Here is a 21946-nt window from a genome sequence, read left to right as displayed (position 1 = left end):
TCCGCAACCTAGGAGATCGTCCCAAGGGCAGCCCTCCAACGCAAACAATAAGGGCAAAGGGAAGAAACAGATGGTACAAATTCGCCAAGGCAGGGTGAACTTCACCACCATCTCCGAATTCCCCGAGGGCGCTCCCATAATGACGGGTACTTTCACTATCCACCATCAACCCGCCATTATACTTTTTGATTCCGGTGCAACTCATAGCTTTATCATTTCAAAGTTTGGAACCAAACTAGACTTAGAATTGTATCCGGTTAACGGAAGTTATTTGATTGCAACCCCGGGTGGTAGAGTGGCATCCAATCAAATATGTAGAAATGTGCCAATCCAGTTGGGCAGCAATCTGGTGAAGACAGATTTGCTTTTGCTGGATCTAGAAGGGATGGATGTTTTGTTAGGTATGGATTGGATGTCTAGACACCATGTCTCTCTAGATATCTCGTCCAGAGCGGTGGAGATAGACTCACCCGATCAAGGAACGACCACTCTTTATCTATCATAAAGAGGGTGTATCAACTCTTGTGCCTATACGGCAAAAGGAATTAAACTCGAGACCATCCCTATTGTATGTGAATATCCGGATGTTTTTCCAGACAATCTGCCAGGGATGCCTCTAGATAGGGATGTTGAGTTCATTATCGAGTTACAGCCAGGCACGGCACCTATCTCCAAAAGGCCCTACCGTATGCCACCTAATGAACTAGCAGAACTAAAAACCCAACTTCAAGATCTTCTTGATAAGGGTTACATCCGTCCAAGTGCTTCACCATGGGGATGCCCAGCTCTATTCGTGAAAAAGAAGGACAATAGCCTATGAATGTGCGTAGACTATCGCCCTCTCAATGCGGTGACAATCAAAAATAAATATCCTCTGCCCCGCATTGACATTCTTTTCGATCAACTAGCCGGAGCCAAGGTGTTTTCAAAAATTGACCTTCGCTCTGGATATCATCAGATCAAGATAAGACCTTGTGACATTCCAACAACGGTCTTCTCTACCAGATATGGACTTTATGAATATCTGGTTATGTCCTTTGGTCTTACCAATGCTCCAGCTTATTTCATATATCTCATGAATTCAGTTTTCATGACGGAGCTAGATAAATTCATCGTAGTATTCATCGACGATATTCTTATCTACTCTAAAAACCCTGAAGATCATGCCAAGCATCTCCGAATAGTTCTTCAGAAGTTAAGAGATCACCGTCTGTATGCCAAATTCTCCAAGTGTGAATTTTGGATTGATACAGTAAAATTCCTAGGCCACACTGTTTCTAGCAATGGCATATCTGTAGACCCCAGCAAGGTTCAGGAGGTAATGGATTGGAAGCCTCCTACTTCTGTTCATCAGATCCGTAACTTTCTGGGTTTGGCTGGCTATTATCGCAGATTCATCCCTAATTTCTCCAGAATAGCCAAACCTATGACCGAGCTACTGAAAAAGGGGGTTAAGTTTGTCTGGAGTAAGAAATGCGAAGAAGCGTTTCATACCCTAAGAGCCCATCTCACTACTGCCCCAGTGTTGGCTCAACCGGACAATTCTAAGCCCTTCGATGTCTATTGCGATGCTTCAGGCATCGGCCTCGGTTGTGTACTCATGCAAGACAACCGAGTCATCGCTTATGCTTCTCGAGCACTTCGGCCCCATGAACAAAACTATCCTACCCATGATCTTGAGCTGGCAGCTGTGATTCATGCGCTCAAGATTTGGAGACACCATCTCATGGGAACCAAGTGTAATATCTACACTGATCACAAGAGCCTCAAATACATATTCACCCAAGCAGATTTGAATATGAGACAACGCCGTTGGCTGGAATTAATCAAAGATTATGACCTGGAAGTCCATTATCATCCAGGCAAGGCCAACGTGGTTGCAGACGCCTTGAGCCGAAAAGCACATTGCTCTTGTTTATCAGTAGAGGCTCTAAATGAAACCCTCTGTTGGGAGATGAGAAAACTTAACCTTGAAATTATATCCCTAGGTAGTTTGAATCAACTTTCGAAGGAAGTTCCATTAAAGAATAGTATCATCATGGCTCAACAACATGATGATGGGATAAAAATCATTAAGCAGAATCTTATCAAAGGAGAGGAAAAATATAAGTGCTTTCGGATAGATACTTTAGGGGTACTCTGGTTCAAGGAACGGATTGTTGTACCTAAAGACCAGCAACTCCGAAAGCAAATTCTAGATGAAGCACATCTGTCCAAGTTCTCTATACACCCTGGTAGTACTAAAATGTACCAGGACTTGAGACAGAACTTCTGGTGGACTCGCATGAAAAAAGAAATAGCAAGGTATGTTGCTGAATGCGATATCTGCCAGAGGGTCAAAGCCAGTCATCTCAAGACTGCTGGTGTCTTGCAACCATTGCCTATTCCCTCTTGGAAATAGGAAGACATCAGTATGGATTTCATCGTTGGCTTGCCTAACACCTCCCAGAAACATGACTCCATTTGGGTAATCGTAGATCGATTAACCAAAACTGCTCACTTTCTTCCTGTGCATACTACCTTTACCGCCAAGAAGTATGCCAAAATCTACATAGAACAGATTATTCGACTCCATGGAGTGCCTAAGACGATTATCTATGATCGTGGTGCTCAATTCATCGCTCGTTTCTGGGAGCAACTTCAAACATCTCTAGGGACTAGACTTATTCGAAGCTCAGCATATCATCCCCAAACGGACGGACAAACCGAAAGAGTCATCCAAATTCTAGAGGATATGCTAAGAGCTTGCGTCATTCAGTATGGCAAAAGTTGGGACTAGTGCTTACCATTGGCAGAATTCTCGTACAACAACAGCTTCCAATCAAGTCTTCAAATGGCTCCATTCGAAGCTCTATACGGTCGCCGGTGTCGAACTCCTTTGAGTTGGTCACAAGTCGGTGAACGTAAAATCTTTGGACCCGACTTGGTCACGGAGGCTGAAATCAAGGTAAAGCACATTCAAACAAATCTTAAAGCAGCTCAATCCAGACAGAAAAGCTACGCGGACAAACGGAGGAAGCCCTTACAGTTTTCTGTAGGAGAGTTTGTGTATCTTCGGGTGTCTCCTACTCGAGGAGTTCAACGTTTCGGCATCAAAGGAAAACTTGCTCCTCGATACGTTGGACCCTTCGAAATCCTTGAGATCTGCGGACCTGTAGCTTATCGTCTTCAACTTCCACCTCAACTAGCAGTTATCCATAATGTTTTCTATGTCTCCCAACTCAAAAAATGCCTCCAAGTCCCCACAGAGATCATAGATCTACAGGCTGTCGCTATAGAACCTGATCTTTCTTATGCCGAGCATCCCATCAAGATCCTAGATACCAAAGAAAGAAGTACCAGAAGAGCGACGATCAAGATGTATAAAATTTAGTGGAATCATCACACTGAAGAAGAAGCAACTTGGGAAACCGAAGCTTATCTCCAAAAATATTATCCGGGTTTCCTGAACGACAATCTTTACCTTTGAATCTTCAACTTTATCTTGTTCCGAAATCTCGGGATGAGATTCTTTTTTAGGAGGGAGGGTTGTGACACCTCAGGTATATGGGAACCAGACTTAGTGCATTGAGTGTAGGATGTGCTCTTGTGTGTTATTTAAGGACCAGATTTTAGGGTGTTTTCTGTAATTTTAGAAAAATATAGGGCTTAATGTGCAAAATGTGTGCGAGGGTGGATAATTTTGAAATATAGGAAGGGCTGTTTTGCAATGATGCGTTTACCTTTAAACCACTGTAAAAAGTGAAAACAAATCAGGGAGTTGTTTGAAATGTAAAATTTAAATAGGTTTTAAAAGAAATTTGACTAGTTGTATGGTTTTTAAAATAACTTTGAAACCTCAACTCTTCTGAAGGAGAACCCTTAAGCAAAAGTATAGAACTTTTTATTCTATACACTTTTGGTTTTTGGATCATTTTCATTTGAGCTTTGGTTTAAAAGTTACTCAAGCTTTACAGTGTGCCCCCTGAACTTTTGAACAATTGCAACCGGGTCCTCGTCGTCCACCTCCAGCTTCTCTGTTTTTCCCGTGAGTTGCTGACGCCGCCGCTTAGCTCCGGCGAGCTGCCCCGGCCGCCACCTGCCCCCGCGCCGCTCGCCAGTGCCACCTCCACCTCCAGCGCACCTGCCCCGCCGCTTGCCAGGCCCTGGTGGCCGTTTTCCCGAGCCGCCACGCCATCCCCGAGCGCGCCACGGCCGCCACGACGTCCCGGCATCCGGCACCTACTTGCCGCCCTCCAAAGCTTCTCCAAGTGCATAATTAGCTTCGTGGCATCTTGCTCGAGCTCTTTTACCATCTCCCCGAGCTCAATTTCGCCCCGGCCCCTTCTCCCTCGCATCGCCGCCGTCCGCCATTGCGCCGCCGTTCGGCCTCGCCGTCGACAGCTCAATCCCGAGCCTCCCCTCCCCGACTTCTTGCTCCACCAGCACCACCTCACCCTCCTGAAGCTCATCGCACCGGCCGTTTTCCATTTCCCTCACCAGAACGCCCTGCCCACGAGCACGCCGCCGTTCCCCCGCCGCCGCAGCTCGGCCTCGTCGCCGTCCCACTGCTTCGCCGTCCCCCAGCCCCTGCCAAGTGGAGCAATAGCACCACATCAACCTCATGAAGCTCTCCAGGCACTTGTCGTCCACTCCCCGACCCTCCAGCCACCGGAACGCCGCCGCCAAGCTTCCAGCCGCCGAAGCCGCCTCTATCCACCGTCGCGCCGCCGCTACAGCTCCTCCCCGGCCCAACTCCGGTCACCCCTGAGTCCGTTGTGAGCCCCTGAGCATTTCCCCTCCCTTTCCCCTCGCCGGTGATCCACCCCGAGAGGAAAACCGGCCAGGGACCCGATTGCTTTGTTTTAAAACTTTCCAGGGGTCTATTTGTAAAGGATCAGTTCCCTTTTTCATTTCTTTTTCAGCCAGCTTTGAAAATTCATAGGGAATGGTAGAAAAATCCAAAAATAGTAAAACCAGTTCTGTTGTGTTCATAAAAATGAGATCTACAACTTTTGTTACTAAGGTGTAGTTTGGAATCAGATAGTTTTGAAGTTATTTAAATGTTTTCAAAAAGGGATCTTTTGTGTACAATTTGTGTGATTTAAGTTATTTCCTGCAATTCTTGGCTATTAGTTAGCTTACGTAGTGTTTAGTTTTGTGTGAAATATTCAAGACCAGTACAATTTTGTGAATTGAATAATTTCAAAATTGGTCAAAATAAGTTCAAACAATTAAGATTTGAGTTTAATTAATGCTAAATGTGTTTAAACATATGATTAGGAATAACTTGCCTTAGCTTTGTAATACTTGTTTAAGGACAAATATTAGTTGTTTGATGAATTTGTCATTTTATTGATGATGTTGAGTGTGTATTGAGCTGTTAAATTACAACTTTATCATGAAGGAAAGACTTAACATGTTTGTCACTAAAAATAAATCCTTGCATATCATGTAGACTCGTCGACGCTTGAAGACGGAGACTACGAGTTAATCTTGGAAACCAAACCTGGGCTATCTGAAGACTCCGTCCAAGTTACTGAAGAAGTGACTGAAGCCCCGAACCGACGTTCGGAAGCTTTTAACTCATCTGACCCTAGCTTCACTTCCGAAGGCAAGCCCCGGTGCACATCCCAATATTTCAAGTTATTACAAATTCATTATTATATTATATATCTTGCATTACGTCTAGGAGTTGAGATGAAACCCTAGTTGCATGATATCTTAGGAAACCAATGTGTTGTACCCGAGTCCTTATCGCTTAGATGCTCTGCTAAATAGGACCGATAAAAGTCGAGTGATTTCCTGTCACTCGCGCGATATAGGAGTTGCTTGTTTACAATTCTGCAACCACTATAAGGATGACGGATAGGGTCATATGCTGAATCATGACCTGGAAGTTTACCCTGTCTGTTTTGATAAAAGCTTTAAGGTTGAAATGTGTGGTAGTGGTGGCTAAGCGTTTGAAAGTACTAGCCACATGCCGTGAAATATGGTAAGTGGTAAGCCTAGTAACCGATCGGCCCCGGCAAGTGGACATACCTCCCACCACTCGTATTTTGGTTCTTCTTGTTACTCGATTCGACATGTGGGAATACGTGTTGCAAGGGCAACCAGGAGTACGGGTTGTAGTCGCGCTACAGCCGTACGTCCTGCACACATTGGGTGTGCGTATGGTCCTGCAGTCGCTTGTGGTGGCCCTGATCCACGACCCGGAATGAAAGGCAAACGGTTGCTTCGGAATCATCGTTGGATGTTCCAAGCGTGTGTGTTAGGTTTACCTTGCAAGGTTTAAATTCGGTCCAGATCGTCCGCCTCTCACGAGAATTGAGATTGCTTATCCCTTTTACCACATAGAGTAAAAAGTGTAATTGATAATGGAGGAATCTTGATGATTGATAATCTCTACCTTGCTTGTTTAGTATAGGTGCTTACCTAGAATGGTTAATCAAGCTAAAATTAGAAAGCTAAAACTTGAAGTAGATTATACTCTTTGTTGCTTTTCAGCTGAAAGTAATCCCAGAACCTTACCATACCTTCATGAGTCTAGTTATGGGCTAAAGTATACCCAAACCCGGGTAAGTCTTGCTGAGTATCATTATACTCAGCCTTGCTAGAACTGCTTTCAGGTATGCCGGTTGAGAACCATGCTGATAGTGCGTCCTGCCCCTTTGCTGTTCCGCCAGGTTGGTCCGTGGAATGGGATCCGTCCCCAGCCAGCATTGACCCCTCGGAGTGACACCATCGACTGGGCTACGCATGGTGCTGCTGATGGCGACGTTGTTAGTCGCGTTGTCTTTTCGCTATGACTTTGGTCAACGGGTGTTTACCCGTCGCTTTTAAATAACCCTTGTTTATTTTGCTCCAGTCAGGGCTGGAGAAAACTGGTTTGTAATAATACTGCTTACTCTGTGATAAAGGCTTGCGTTGTTGTGTACCTGGAGTTCATCTTGTATGAGTATAACCTACTCCGATCCTGTGTAACCGTGGTTGCATCAGGCGGTGACCCGACAGACCCATGGGTTGTTTCGTTTGAAGTGCATTTGAGATCATCTTGTCTTTGTAAATGATGATTAGTGCACTTGAACCGGAATAATTCAGACGGTTCTGCCACAGTTCTCTCTGTCTGCCCATCTGTCTGAGGATGATAACCGGTACTGAAGCGTAGCTTCGTATCCAGCGAATCATGCAACTGCTCCCAGAACAGTGAAGTGAACTGAGATCCTCGGTCGGATATGATCTTCTTCGGAACTCCATGCAGACAGACGATCCTGGAGATGTACAACACTGCGAGTCTAGCGCCGGAGTAAGTAGTGTTCACCGGGATGAAGTGGGCAACCTTCGTCAACCGATCCACTACTACCCATATGGAGTTGTACCCTTTCTGAGTACGAGGCAATCCCACAATGAAATCCAAGGTGATCTCCTCCCATTTCCACTCTGGAATCTTCAATGGCTGCAATAGACCTGCTGGTCTCTGATGCTCTGCCTTGACATGCTGACAAGTGTCACAGATAGCCACGTACTCCACAACGGAACGCTTCATTCCATACCACCAGAAACGTTCCTTGAGATCATAATACATCTTCGTGCTGCCCGGATGAATGGAATATGCCGTATCATGAGCCTCACTCAAGATCAGCTTCCTGAGATCCTTCACATCCGGCACACATATCCGGCCCTTGTACCACAAGGTACCCTAATCATCCTCTCGGAAATGAGGTGCCTTGCCAATCTTGAGCAATTTACGGATCTCCTGCAGCTTCTTATCTTCTTTTTGATGCTGCCTGATCTCCGCCTCTAGAGTGGGTTCTGCCTCGAATGATGCACTCGAGGTGTGATGCAAGAAACCCAGACTCAACTGCTCAAATTCCTCGCATAACTCCTGAGGCATCTGAAAAGCCACGGCCATGTTAACATAGCTCTTCCTACTCAGAGCATCTGCTACAACATTGGCCTTGCCCGGATGATAGTGAATCTCCAGGTCATAATCCTTGACCAACTCTAGCCATCTTCTCTGCCGCATGTTCAGCTCATTCTGAGTGAAAATATACTTGAGGCTCTTGTGATCGGTGTAAATATCACACCTTTTCCTAAACAAGTAATGCCTCCATATTTTCAGAGCATGCACAACTGCGGCTAACTCCAGATCATGAGTGGGATAATTCAGCTCGTGCCGGCGTAACTGCCGCGAAGCATAAGCTATAACTCTGCCTTCCTGCATCAGGACACACCCAAGACCATCCCTCGAAGCATAACAATACACTGTGAACCTCTTGCTCTGGTCTGGCAGAGTAAGGACTGGCGCCATAGTTAACCTCTTCTTCAGCTCCGAGAAGGCCTTCTGACGCTCATCAGTCCAAGAGAAATCCACACCCTTCTCTAGCAAGGAAGTCAAAGGCTTTGCAACCTTGGAGAAATTCTCAATGAACCTCCGATAATATCCTGCTAAGCCCAGAAAAGAGCGGACTTCCTTCGCTATCTGCGGTACCACCCAGTCAAGCACATCCTTCACCTTGTCGGGGTCCACAGCAATACCTCCCCTGGAGATGACATGACCGAGGAATGGAACCTCGTCAATCTAGAATTCGCACTTGCTGAGCTTGGCATACAACTTGTGCTCTCTGAGCCTTAGCAACACAAGCCTCAGATGTTTCTCATGCTCTGCCTCTGACTTGGAATATACCAGGATATCATCAATGAATATCACCACGAAGGTGTCCAGATAATCCATGAAAACCTTGTTCATTAGATGCATGAAGAAAGCCGGAGCATTGGTCAAGCCGAAGGACATGACCGTATACTCGTATAGCCCATACTTGCAAGTGAATGCCGTCTTCGGTATATCCTCGGGACGAATCTTCAGCTGGTGATAACCCGAACGCAGATCAATCTTCGAGAATACACAAGCACCCTGAAGCTGATCAAAAAGATCCTCGATACGAGGCAATGGATGCTTGTTCTTGATAGTGACTGCATTCAGATCCCGATAATCGACGCACATTCTCTTCGCGCCATCCTTCTTTTCTACAAGCAATACAGGAAAAGCCCAAGGAGAGAAGCTGCGATGGATATAACCCTTGGCTAGCAACTCATCGACAGTCTACTTAACTTCCTCATGCTCAACGGGTGCCATACGATAGGGCCGCTTAGCAATAGGAGCTGTGCCAGGCAAGAGATCAATAGAAAACTCAATGTCGCGATCAGGCGGCATACCTGGCAAATCATCCGGAAAAATATCCGGGAATTCAGATACCACGCGAATACCATCCGTGGGTCTAGCCTCCATCTGATGAAGAAATCCAGAAGGCTCTGTAGCACTGACTATGACCTCCTGTCCATCCGGTGCTGACAAGTGGACAGTCTTCTGGGCACAATCAATCCTGACACCCCATCTAACAAGGGTCTCCATTCCCAAGATCACATCGATACCCGTGGTGTCTAGCACCATGAGATTAGCACTGAACTCTACCCCCCTTATGACAACATTGACTCTGGGGCAGAAGATATGAGACCTCAACTGCCCTCCCGGTGAAGATACTAACATGCCCCTCTTTAAGGTGCTAGTATGAATGCCATGATGCTCAACGAAAGACCGAGTAATGAAGGAATGCGTAGCACCGGTATCAAAAAGCACTGTAGCAGGGTGAGTGTTGACCATGAACGTACCAATAACCACGTTGGGAGACTCGGCCACTGACTCGGCCGTCACGTGGTTCACCCTGCCCTGGGATGGCGCCTTGGGCTGAGCTGGGTGCCCCTGCTGTCCAGACTGCGCCTTCCGAGGACAGACGTTGGCGTAGTGTCCCGGCTCGCCACAGTGAAAGCACACCCGTGGGAGTGCTGGAGCCTGCTGCCCGGCAGGAGGAGTAGGCACTCCCTGCCGCGGAGCTGGTGGAGCCGGTGGAGCAGAGCGTGCCGGAGGCGCTGGGAGCCTCTGGCCCTGTCCCGCCTGCTGCTGCTGCTGAGGCCGAGGCAGGTACTGCTGCTGTCGCTGCTGGTACGACTGGATCTGCCTCTGGTGCTGCTGCTGCTGCTGCGGGTACTGGTACCGAGGCCGGGTGTTGCTGCTACACGCAGCTGGAGCCATCTTCCTCTTCTTGTCCTCAATCTCCCGGCGCTTGCGCTCGGTGTTGAGAGCAGCATCAACCAGCTGGTTGAAGTTGTCGAAGCGGTGGTTCATGAGCGCGTACTCCAGGTGGTCATCGAGTCCCTCCCTGAAGCGCTCCTGCTTATCGCCATCATTGGCGACCTCAGCGGGGCCATAGCGAGCGAGCTGGAGGAAACGATCACGGTACTCGGTCACCGTCATAGCTCCCTGCTTGAGCGCAAGGAACTCCTTGTGCTTCATCTTCATCACTCCAGCAGGGATGTGGTGGTTCCTGAAACGCTCCCGGAACTGGACCTAAGTGAGGGCGTCGCGGTCCCGAGCCGGGTAGGACTCCCACCAATCGAGAGCTGAGCCTCGCAGCTGCCCTGCTGCGTACAGGACTCGCTCCCTATCGTCGCACTGAGCGACATCCAGCTGGCGCTCCACTGAACGAAGCCAGTCGTCAGCCTGGAGTGGATCAGCCGCATGAGAGAACGTCGGCGGGTGACCCCTCAGAAAGTCCGTGCACCTGTCGCGGGACTGCTGCGGTGGAGGAGGTGGCGGCTGAGCATGGATCTGCTGTAGAGTCTGAACAGTGTTGTTCAGAGTGGCCATCATCTGCATCTGGAGCTGGAAGAACTGCTCTGGAGTCAGTGGTGGAGGCATCGGCAGCGGCTGGTCGGTACTCTGGTTGTTCTGCCCCTGCTGGCCAGAACCGGTGCCGGTGCTCCTGGTGTTCACCATCTGTTTGCAGCATAGCGAAATTCATAAGAGATAGATACTGTACAACTTCCGGAAAGAAAGCTTCGACAGGATAAAATAGGGAGAAAAGAGTGTACGGTTTTACCCCCAACGTTCTAACTCAATTTTTTTGATCACTTAATTCAGGTTTGTATTAAAGTCATTTTTCATGAACAAGTTTAACTTCTAACTATGCAATCAACCAAAAATCCAAATCAGACATTTTGCACAATCACAAACATTCAATATTCACACGTTAGTTGAGTTTATCACTCCACTCGACTAAACAAACAGGCGTTCTAGCGTATTTTTGCAAAGGCATCCTGGACTTATGAGGACAGTCAGAAAATTGCAGGCCATGTCTACCGAAATTATCAGACTAATTATCGGAAATACAGAGAAGATTAGCAAAATCGAGGTTTAGAGCTCAAGGGATAGGAGCAGAAACGAATGTTTGGGTTTTGGAAGCAGAGCAAGCGAAAGGAAATCCGTAAACTCGGCCATTTCTATCTAGGCTTCGTCCTACAGTCGACACGGCTCTGATACCAATCCTGTCACACCCGATTCATAAGAACATAAACCGAGCAATCATATATGCGCCAGGATCAAGTCACGCATATATACAACAGAATCATCAAGATATCACAACACGTATCTCGAAATAAAAGCGTATAAATTATAAATGAATATCATTATTACAACTGAATCAAGAATCAGTTCAAGGAATGCGGAAGCGTAAAATAAATACATGAAAAGCAGGGCGCCACAGGGACGTCGGCTGGGAGACAACGCCTAGAAATCGTCGAGTCCGCTGATGTAGTCCTCCACATCGCCTGGTACTGAGCAGCAGTCGAAGGTATCCAAGAGAACAGAAGAGTAGAGAGGCAAGTGTGAGTACAAACTCGTACTCAACAAGTATAACACAAACTATGAGGCTCTAAGGTTGGCTGACTCAACTGCATTAGCTTTTAGTCTTGGCAAAATTTTATTAAAACTATTAACTACAAGTGGATGATTTACCATAACCCGAATTACATAATAATTAATCAAGATTTATTAAAGCTACTGAGAAACCAAGCCAAACCAAACCACCAAGATAACCCCACTAATCAGACGGAGGATCTGGGCCGCTCATGACTGTGAGCACAGCTGATATATCAGTTTTACACTCTCGAGAGGTTGCACAACTTTACCCACAAGTCGTGAGCTACACTAGTTGTTCATCACACTGCCTTAGGTGAGATGGCTAGCAAGCACACTACGAGACCGTTACAAAGGATCACATTGGTAAGGTGTAACCGCTAAGGTTTCTGGATCAGCTACGATGGGGCCCACCTCACGGGGGTACAAGCACACAGCACAGACCAAGCCGGAGGAGCAGGGACCATTGAATCTTACCACCCCTCTTGCCCACGCAGGTAAGTTACCCCCGAACCAAAATGACTTAATTAGTAAGTTAAGACCGTCCCATTCCAGTCTTGTGGTTGCGCGGTTATCCCAAATTGTCGCTCTATGAACCGGTCCTTATGGAGAGTGGCCAACCAAGCACTAAGCACCGTGCTGGCCCCCTAAACCACATTTCTAATAGAACATCTTTTAGCGAGACGTGAGCCGCTCAAGCACACAGCACAGAGGGCCACGCTCAGGATCAAGTTGCATATAACCATTAATCTAATTAATTAAAAAGGACCGAGATGGGTGAGAGCGCAGCACCTAGCACAACTAACCAAAATGCAACCCAAGGTATATATATAAAGGATAAAGTGGCTAGGAAGTCCTTATAGGCGTACAGAGTTAAAATGCAGTATGAAATTGTATTTAGAAGTGATAGGATGTTCATGTTATACTTGCCTTCCTCAAAGTTCTCCTGCTGCTGCTCAAACTGCTCAGAAGATGGGGGCTCCTGGTACTCGTCCAAAGGCTCAGCGTCTACTCACGATCGCAATGCCAAAACATGGTCCAGCACATACACATACACATACATACAAACAAAGACAAAAGATAATAAACAGTACAACATTACATAAAAATAGCACACAAAACTATGATAGAACTATTCTACGCGTTACAACGATTGCGCGAGCGCAAAAACCGCCTAAAACGGAGCTAAGACGTGAAATCTATGGCAAAAACAAGGTCTTGGGGCTTTTCTGTAAGAAAATAGGAGAACCAGGGGGTTCTGGGCAAAAACCAGGGACCTAAACGTAATTAAAGGCTTGACGTAGGGGCTAACACGCAAAACTACTGGGACTGGACTGCGGGTCCTATTTCTAAAGAACTCGGGGGCCTAAACAATAAAAACAGGGCCTGACTGTAAATATTTCCGAACGGCACAGGAGCGCGGGTTGATTTTTGAAAAGCGTAGGGGTTCTTTAGCAATTCTGGTAGGCCAAACCGGTACGGGGAGTTCCATCCGCTGGATCACGATCTGACGGTCCGGATCAAAGGGGACGGGGTAAGGGGTCCGGCGGCGGCGATTGCTCGCCGGAAACACGCCCGTGGCGGCGGCTCGCCGGAAACACGCCGGACTTGACCTATCTTAGCCGTCCGGGCTCGGATTTGAACGAGATCAAGCCTGGGAGCTAGGGATTGGCACGGCGAACACATCTGGGCACTTGTGGCGGTGGATTAGGGCACGGTTAGGGCATTACGACTGTGACAGTTCGTGTACTTGTAATGCTAGGTAAATATTTTGTTAGTGTGAAGTATGTGTTTGTTTGTATAAAGCTTATGTGTGTTTATGTGAAGTTTTTGAAAATTTAAAGTGCAAGTAAAAAGGGGTATTCTTGCAATTACAGAAAAACCTAGGGTTGTTTTTGCAAAATGTAAGTGGATTAGGGTAATTTCAAAATAAGTGAAATATGTTTTTCTTACTTTATATCTTGTAAAAATATATATTTAATCAAAATTTTAATTTGAAATGTGTGTGTTGAAGTGTGTAAAAATTTTGGGTAAAATGGTAAAAACAAGGGTGTTTATGTAATTTTATAAAAGTACAAGTCCTTTTATGCAAATGTTTGATTTACAAAAGTAACTTTCAAATTTACCCTGGACTAAAGTGTAAAAATACAAGTCATCATGACATGTCTATCCAATCATTATGACGAGTTTATCCCGTCATCATGACGTGTCATAAATGCTTGCATTTAGGCCCTGAATTGATCAAAGTAATTCAAATCCAACTTTTATTCAAAACCTCACGTGTAAAGATAAAAATATTTTAGTTTTTGAATTTGAGCCCTAAAGCAATGTTGTAGAGTTTAAAAAACTCTCCAACTTTCGTTTTGGGCATTTCTTCATTAGGGTTCTAGATTGATGGGAAATTTATGCTTTACAGAAAGGTCCTTGCAATTTTCTGAAATTGCGCATAAGTCCTTGAGAGGTCTCTTTTCTCTTTCTCCTCTAATTCTTTCTTCCTGGCGTCTTTTTCTTTGCTTCTTCCAGCGACGGCAGCAATATTCAAGCCATCTTTTCTTCCTCTCTCCCTTTGCTTGGCACCAAGTGGTTGCAGATCGGCTCGGCGCGGCGCGGGAGCAGCGCTAGCGCGGGCGGCCGGCCGCAGCAGGCGCACGCGCGGGCGCAGCGCGCGAGCTGGCGGCGCGCGGCTCGGCCGGCGCAGGCTGGCGGCGCGGCTAGCGGCAGCAGCTCAGGCGCCGAGCGGGCGACGGCCGGAGCGGAGGCGTGTGGCTCGGGAGGTGCGCGTGAGGGGAGCTGGGCCAGCTCGGCGTGGGCGGCTGGCGGCAGCGGCTGTGCGAGCGGCGCTGCGCGGGCAAGCAGCTCGGGTGGCGCGTGAGCAGGCGGTGCGGGCGGTGCAGATGCGCGCTGGCGCAGGCAGCAAGCGACGCAGGTGGTGGCGGGAGCGCGGCAGGCGAGGGACCGGGCCGTGCGGCGCGCGTTCGGGGATGCGCTGTGGCCTCCTGCGTTGCTCCGTTCCATCCAGGATTCCATGCCTCCAGCGCTCCCCTGCTCATCTGCTACTTCTAGGCTGCAGCTGCTGTCCAGCCAAATCCCAAGCGCAATCACACTTCGCCAGCTTGCCTGATCCGGCCCGGTCCGATCCGGTTGATTTAGGTGAGCTCCGATCCCGTCACGCCATTTCGATTTTGTTCTAGGTTTAGCTCCACTGTTCTGATTGAGTTCGTAATTTAAGGCCATATTTCGTCTTAGGTCCCTAGGAATTTTAATAGCGTGGAAGTGGAATCATGCGCCCTTTTGTTAGGGGAACCAACACTGATCGGGTAATTAGTCAGTTTCTACGTGGACATTGGGTTATTTTGTGCACACTCGATAGTGATAAGCTACTCAATGAAATATTTAGTGTTCTAAGGAGTACTGATTTGGGGTAAAATGTAGAAATATGACTAAGATTGAAGGGATCTTTACGCAAGCTTGCTGTGAATATTTGAGTCTTAGACGTGAAAAATATGCAGTTGATATACATGGACATCTCAGATCGCTCCTGACGTCATTTACTTGTTGCTGAGTGCTTACTGCAGCTACAAAGTTTATCCTGTAAAGCTGTAGGTTTCTATATTTTCCGGTTATAATGTTCATGAATCATGAGCATAAAATAGTGCTAAAATGTTCAGAGACCAATCTAGTTGGTAGGCAACTTAATTTGAATTTATGATGTCTGCCTTGCAACCTGATTTTTTTTACAGTTGCAGAACAACCTGAAATTTGGTAATGGTCTGTTTGGTTATATTGAAATGGGAACTCATATTCTGGCTTACAGCTCCTTTAGTCATTGGAAGGAACAGTACTTTATCAAGGCCCAAACCTTGGTTTATACACCCAATTTTGAAACCTGAAGCTATCTGATTAAGGCAGACAATTTACTGAGCCAGCAGGTTAGTTTAGCTACATGGGCGTGAAAACACTTAATTGCCATGAAGCGTCAAATTCAACAAAATCTGTAATAATAAATATGTCATGTGAGCTTACCTATGCCAATAGGCAAAATATTGTATAGGATATATCTACCGGCTACAATTTGCTGCAGACAATGTTGAACTCGAAGGAATCTGCCCAGTAGAAGAGTGAATGATATGTTTGATAAATAGAAAGTTTTTCATTTTGCATTGTTGATAGGTTTGATAGTCTTAGCTCATATTTTTTATGATAGACAATGTATGATGTTCAGTTAACCCTTTTACACGAGTACTCCTGCTCTTCTGTTGACCTTGTCCTTATCTAGTTTGCAATCTTTTAGGGTCCCTTTCTATATCAAATTCCTTCGTTACCCCTCTCTGCCAACACACTCCTATCGGCGATTTATCGGCTAAGATTTTTTTGGCCACACACCCCTCAGCTATACACCCATAGAACACACCCCTATCGGCCACATGCCTTTTGGCTGCACATCTGTAGGACACCCATCGACTATATGCTTACCCACCACACGCCCTTTTAGCTATGCATTTATCGGCACAAACCCATCAGCCACATCCTCTTCAGTCTAATTCCGCACTTGTGGTCTCATCAGCCTAGTCCGATATTAGTGTTCTGTTTCACCTAGTTTTTGTAACAGGTCTGACTTAGATAACCCCATCGGCTGTACGTCACTCAATTATTGTACTGACGTAATCAAGCCAATGCAACCACACCTAGTTACCTAGGATAACACTTAAGCACATCTCCGTTAAGACAACTGCTTTAGGAATCCTCCCTCTGCTAAAGTAATCGATGCTTTCATCGATCAATTAGGAAACCAATGCACCTTTCCATCGACTAAACCTCTGTTGTTTCCAATCAGCTCTATTGTAACCCTCAACAAGTAGCTGATTCTAATTAGTTGTCTCCCTAAAGCTTCACCTAAGTTTAGTTTTAGATCTTTTTGGTTGTTATGTAAGTAATATGTTAAATGAGTGTTGAATTGCAACTTTGTTGTGAAGTAAAATGGTTTTGTGTGCACACTTGAATGTGATGTTGCATTACATGTAGATACGACTACTTCTGCAAACGGTACCTACGAGATCTCCCAGAAGTCTACGACGGATGTTTCTGAAGACCAAATGAACGTCACCAAGGGATTAACTGAAGCCCCGAACCAAAGTTCGGAAGATATTGACATTTCTGACTTCAGTCCCACCAGTAAAGACAAGCCCCGGACATAACCCACTATTTTATTACACTGCAATCTATATCTATTACATATTCTATGCATTAAGTTCTTAGGAATTGCTTGAAACCCTAGATGCATGAATCCTAGGAACCAATATATTGAGTAGTAGCACTTGAGTCCGACTAGCTGCTATGCTAATAGGACCGGTAGAAGTCGGGTGATTTCCTGTCACTCGCGCGATATAGGAATTGTAATGTTTACATTCCTGTTATCACTATAAGGATGACGGACGGGAGTTTTATGAGGTATCATGGTTGAGGTGATACCCCGTCTGTGTTGACGAATTTTGATAAGGTCGCGGTGTGTGCCGATCGGGGTTAAGCGTTTGAAAGTACTAGCCACATGCCGCGAAATATGGTAAGCGGTAAGCCTAGTAACCAATCGGCCCGAGGAGTGGACATACCTCCCACCACTCGTCTTGCTTCTTCTGGTTACTTATGTTCGATTGGGGAAATACGTGTTGCAAGGGCAACCAGGAATACGGGTTTTGTAGTCGCGCTACAGACGTATGTCCTGCACTTTGGAAGTGCGTATGTTCCTGCAGTCGCTTGTGGTGGACCTATCCATGAGTCGGAATGAAAGGCAAACGGTTGCTTCGGAACTATCGTTGGATGTTCCAAGCGTGTGAGTTAGGTTTATCTTGCAAGGTTAAATTCGATTCAGAATCGTCCGCCTCTCACGATGATTGAGACTACTTAATCCCTTTATCACACAGAGTAACAAGAGCAACTATATGATGAGTAATACTGATGATTGAGATAAAGAGCTCTACCTTGCTTGTTTAGTTATAAGTGCTTATCTAGAATGGATAATCACATAGAACTTGAAAGCTAAAAGTTGAAAATAAGGATCTACTCTTAGTTGCTTTTCAGCTGAAACTAAACCCAGAACTATTATAAGCCTTCATAAGTCTAGTTATGGGCTAAAGTATACCCAATCCCGGGTAAGCCTTGCTGAGTATTAGTACACTCAGCCTTGCTAGTTATATATTTTGCAGGTAGTGTCTTGAAGACCCTACTCTTCCCTTGCCTTGGCCCTGTGCTCTCCCAGAAGGTTGGTCCGTGGAATGGGATCCGTCCCCGGCCAGCACTGGTGATATCGAGTGATGTCGTGCCCGGGCTTAGCATGACATCCGTCTTGACGACGTGTTGTAATCATCGCGTATGTTTTCCGCTGCCAAAAACCATAGCTTTACAGTTTGTAATGTCTTTTCTAAATTCAGAACTTCGTACTTCTTTTGGAAACTCTTGTAATGTAAATCCTTGTGATGTAAAAATGTGATGGTGATTGTATCTCTGGACTCACCTTCGTGTGAGGTAACCTTATTTGATCCTGTGTATCGGTGGTTTATCGGGACGTTACCCGACAGGCCAAGGGATTATACCGTTTGAAGCACGTTGGAGCCCTCGGGAGTGGACTTGCGTACTTGAGCCGGTATAATTCAGGTTGGTTCTGCCACAATGACGGCGAGGGCGGCTCGGGGCGACGAACAACGCCGGCATGCGCGCGTCCCGGATGCTACGGCCAGCCAAAAGCTACGACAGCTAGCGCATAAGCTTCGCGAGGTGGACGTGATGCTCACTAGAGGCTTGCGGTGGCCGGAGCTGCAGCGGAAGATGGCCGGCGGCGAGGTTCTGCGGCGGAGGCGGGTCGGTGTTCGTGGGGAGGGGCGTTGCCGAGGGTCTCCGGGCTCCTGGTCACCGTAGATCGTCGCGTGGAAGTCCTGCAAAGGTGCCAGGGGGATTAGGGAAGTCCGAGGATCGCCGGCGACGAAGAATTGCGGGGCGGAGTGGAATACCGGCGGCAGCTTCGTCACGAATTCCCGGCGATGCAGAAGCGTAGGATCCAATTGCTAGGCTCGGGAAGCTTCTGGATGGCGAGGGGAAGCGGGCGCGGGAGTTTTGGTGGTCTGAGGCGCAGCGGAGCGGCTCAACCACGGTGAGGCCGAGGGTGTAACGCGGCGGAGGAAAAGGGGCGGCGGCGTTGGGGGTCTCCGGGTGTTGCAGGGCTAGGGTTAGGGCACGGGGTGATACAGGGCCTCCTTTGTAGGGCGGCGGGGTCACATTGGCGTGCGGGCCCGGGGAAGAGAAGCTCGCCGGGGATCTCGGGGAGGCGTTGCGCGCCGGAGAAGAAAGGGGAAGGGGAAGAGAAGGCGCTGACAGGAGGGGCCCGGTTGGCAGCGAGAGAGAGAGGTGCACGTAGAGTGGCCGGGCTGAGGAAGGAAGTGGGCCGGGCGTGGCCCATGCGGAAGAAAGAAAGGAGAGGGGGCCGAGGGGGGGAAAGAGGGAGAGCTGGGCTGCGGGGAAAGAGCCGGCCCAAGAGGTTTGGGTTGCTTTCCTTTCCTCTTCTTTTCCTTTTCTTTTCCCACACTTAAACTATTCAAACAATTCTATTTGAATTCAAATAAATTTGAATTCAAACCCTATAAACTCAACACAAGGAAAACAATGTTCCAGCATGAATGCACAAACAAGTTGATCCTATAATAACTTTTATTTTCTTGTGTTATAAAATTACTTTAAATGCAAGATAAATTAGGGAAGGCCCTGGAAATTTTATTTGAGCCAAAATAAATTCATTAAGATTTAAGAAATTTACCTTAGGGTGTTACAAAGGGGTTGCCCTCATGGGACGCAAAGGGCTTCAGCTGAAGGAGCAGTTTTTTACTCCGCCCTTCATCCATTTTTGAGTTTCAAACTTTGCTTTTTAATTATTCTTCTCTCAGCGCAGGTACAATTGAAAGCGAAGTCATATGTGAGAGAGGTGCTTCGTGGCGACCAGTGATCAAGCGTCGGTGCTGTAGCCTCTGAGGACCCTTTGGCCTCTGCTCAAGTGGACATTACTGTCGACCCTGCGTCAACACCTGGTGAAACCGAAGGGGGCCACGAAGATGGTGAAGAGGCGAAGACTGGAAAGGTGTGAGGAGTGCGTTGTTTTGAACATGTGATTTGTGGATGTGTAATATATTTATTTTGGACGCTAACGCCTTCGGCTTTGTGCAGGACCCTGCGGTGGAACCTGCGTGGGTCACCGAAGGTATTTTGCCTATTACTATGAAACGAGATGACTTCTACATGACCGGAGAAACTTGGGCAAAGTTCCATTCCGCGCATCCCGTGATCACTTTTGATGAGTTTTTGACTATTATGCTTCGTAGCTATGAAAAATGCAGCACTACTGCGAAGGTCTTTCTTACTGAGTTCAAACGTGACCCTGCTAGACGCCCATGGATCCTTGTTGATCATGCTCTCCGTCGTGAAATCCGAAAGTCAAGAATAGCTCCTTTGCCATATACGTTGCCCGAGGGCCTAAAAGAACCGAAACCAGAACCTGTGGAGACCGAAGCCGAGCCTTTGGAATTTATGTATCATGTTCCACAGTGATGAAGAGGAGAAGCCCTTACATCTCCTAACCTTGCATTATCTTCGGCTGCAGGGATGCCGTCGGAAGATACCCTCCGTCAAATGGCCGAAGACATCATCGATGTTGTTGTACGAAGGTTGATAAGTGAAATAGATCATGTTGTGTTTGATGAAGAACAATGATTTCTTGTGCTTCTGCAAATACTGGTTGTAATTCATAATGGTTATGTTCATGTGTAATCTTCATTTGTAATATTGTTGAATGGTTGTGTAACGCCTTCGGCGTACCGTAATTTGCATAACAACTCTTATTTTCTGATGCTTAGCTCGAAGGCCTTCGTTGCAAGACTAATTGTGCCTGGAGGATGTTTGTAAAATTTGTTACACCATGTGAGCCCCGTCAGCTTTTTTTTGATCCGTGTATTTTGTTTGCCATAAACCTTTTTAATGACGCGACGCCATGATTTAGCATAGGAATGATCGCGAAGCGCCACCCCCCTTGCTTGATCATGGCGTTGGGGCGACGAACAGCCGTGGACTTTTCTGTCACCTCCATGAGACGGCTTCAATTTCCATTTCTGCTAATGCCCTTGGCTTTGTGCTCGAGAAGGCTTTGGTTTTCATTTCTACGAATGCCTTCGGCTTTTTGCTCGAGAGGGCTTTGTTTTTCATTTCTACGAATGCCTTCGGCCTTTCGCTCGAGAGGGCTTGGTTTTTCATTTCTACGAATGCCTTCGGCCTTTCGCTCAAGAGGGCTTCATTTTTCATTTCTATGAATGCCTTCGGCCTTTCGCTCGAGAGGGCTTCATTTTTTATTTCTATGAATGCCTTCGGCCTTTCGCTCGAGAGGGCTTCATTTTTCATTTCTATGAATGCCTCCGGCCTTTCGCTCGACAGGGCTTCATTTTTCATTTCTACGAACGCAGTAAGGCTTTCGCTCGAGAGGGCTTCGTTTTTCATTTCTGAAGTGAAGCTACAAGACGCGAAGCCTTTTTAGCTTTGGCAGCTCGTGCTCACTTATTTCTTAGCACCATTTGTGCTGTGCGCCGATGAAAAGCCCTCTTCGACCCGAAGAGGGTAGTTGCTTCGGCGTTCTTTTCTACCTTCGGTAGATGTTCTCTTTTGGGGATCCTTGTTTATATTTCACAAGGGGTTACACAAGATGCCCGCCTTGTTAAAAACCTCACACCTTTGGTGACCATGATGGCCGCCACAAAGGCTTCCCCCATGAGGAAAAGAGTGCGAGTACATAATGGGTAAAAAATAAAAGAAAGTACAAAGAGAAATCATCTACGAGCCCCTTCGGTTATCTACCCTCCAGCGGCCCTTACATTTTTTCCTATAGAAAATACTTCTACAACATGTTCTTATTCCACGAGTATGGGTCATCGACCCCTTCGAGCGTCCAAAGCCTGAAGGCCTCCGGTCTTGACATCTCCATTATTGAGAACGGTCCTTCCCATTTACTCTTCATCTTGCCCTTCATCTTCCCCTTCGGTACACGCCGCAGCACGAGATCTCCTTCTTTGATTTCCATCGGCTTCAGCTTCTTGTTCTTCCACCTTCGGGTCTCATCTTGGTATTTGCTCAGGTTTTGGGCTGCTTGCAGCTTCACCGTCTCGATGATGTGGACGGTTGCTGCCATGTTTT

General features: G+C 46.9%; 1 long non-coding RNA gene across 1 annotated transcript; it reads left to right on the top strand.

Annotated features, from left to right (window-relative positions):
• The first annotated feature begins 14273 nt into the window (after positions 1 to 14273).
• LOC112891861 lies at positions 14274 to 20363 on the top strand. The gene is made up of 3 exons (XR_003228615.1): positions 14274 to 14881; positions 19665 to 19850; positions 19937 to 20363. It is a non-coding gene; the product is annotated as an uncharacterized LOC112891861 (long non-coding RNA).
• The last annotated feature ends 1583 nt before the right edge of the window (positions 20364 to 21946 follow it).

Source organism: Panicum hallii, chromosome 5 (genome assembly GCF_002211085.1).
Source record: "Panicum hallii strain FIL2 chromosome 5, PHallii_v3.1, whole genome shotgun sequence".
NCBI lineage: Eukaryota > Viridiplantae > Streptophyta > Magnoliopsida > Poales > Poaceae > Panicum > Panicum hallii.
This window is presented reverse-complemented; position numbering and strand designations above follow the sequence as displayed.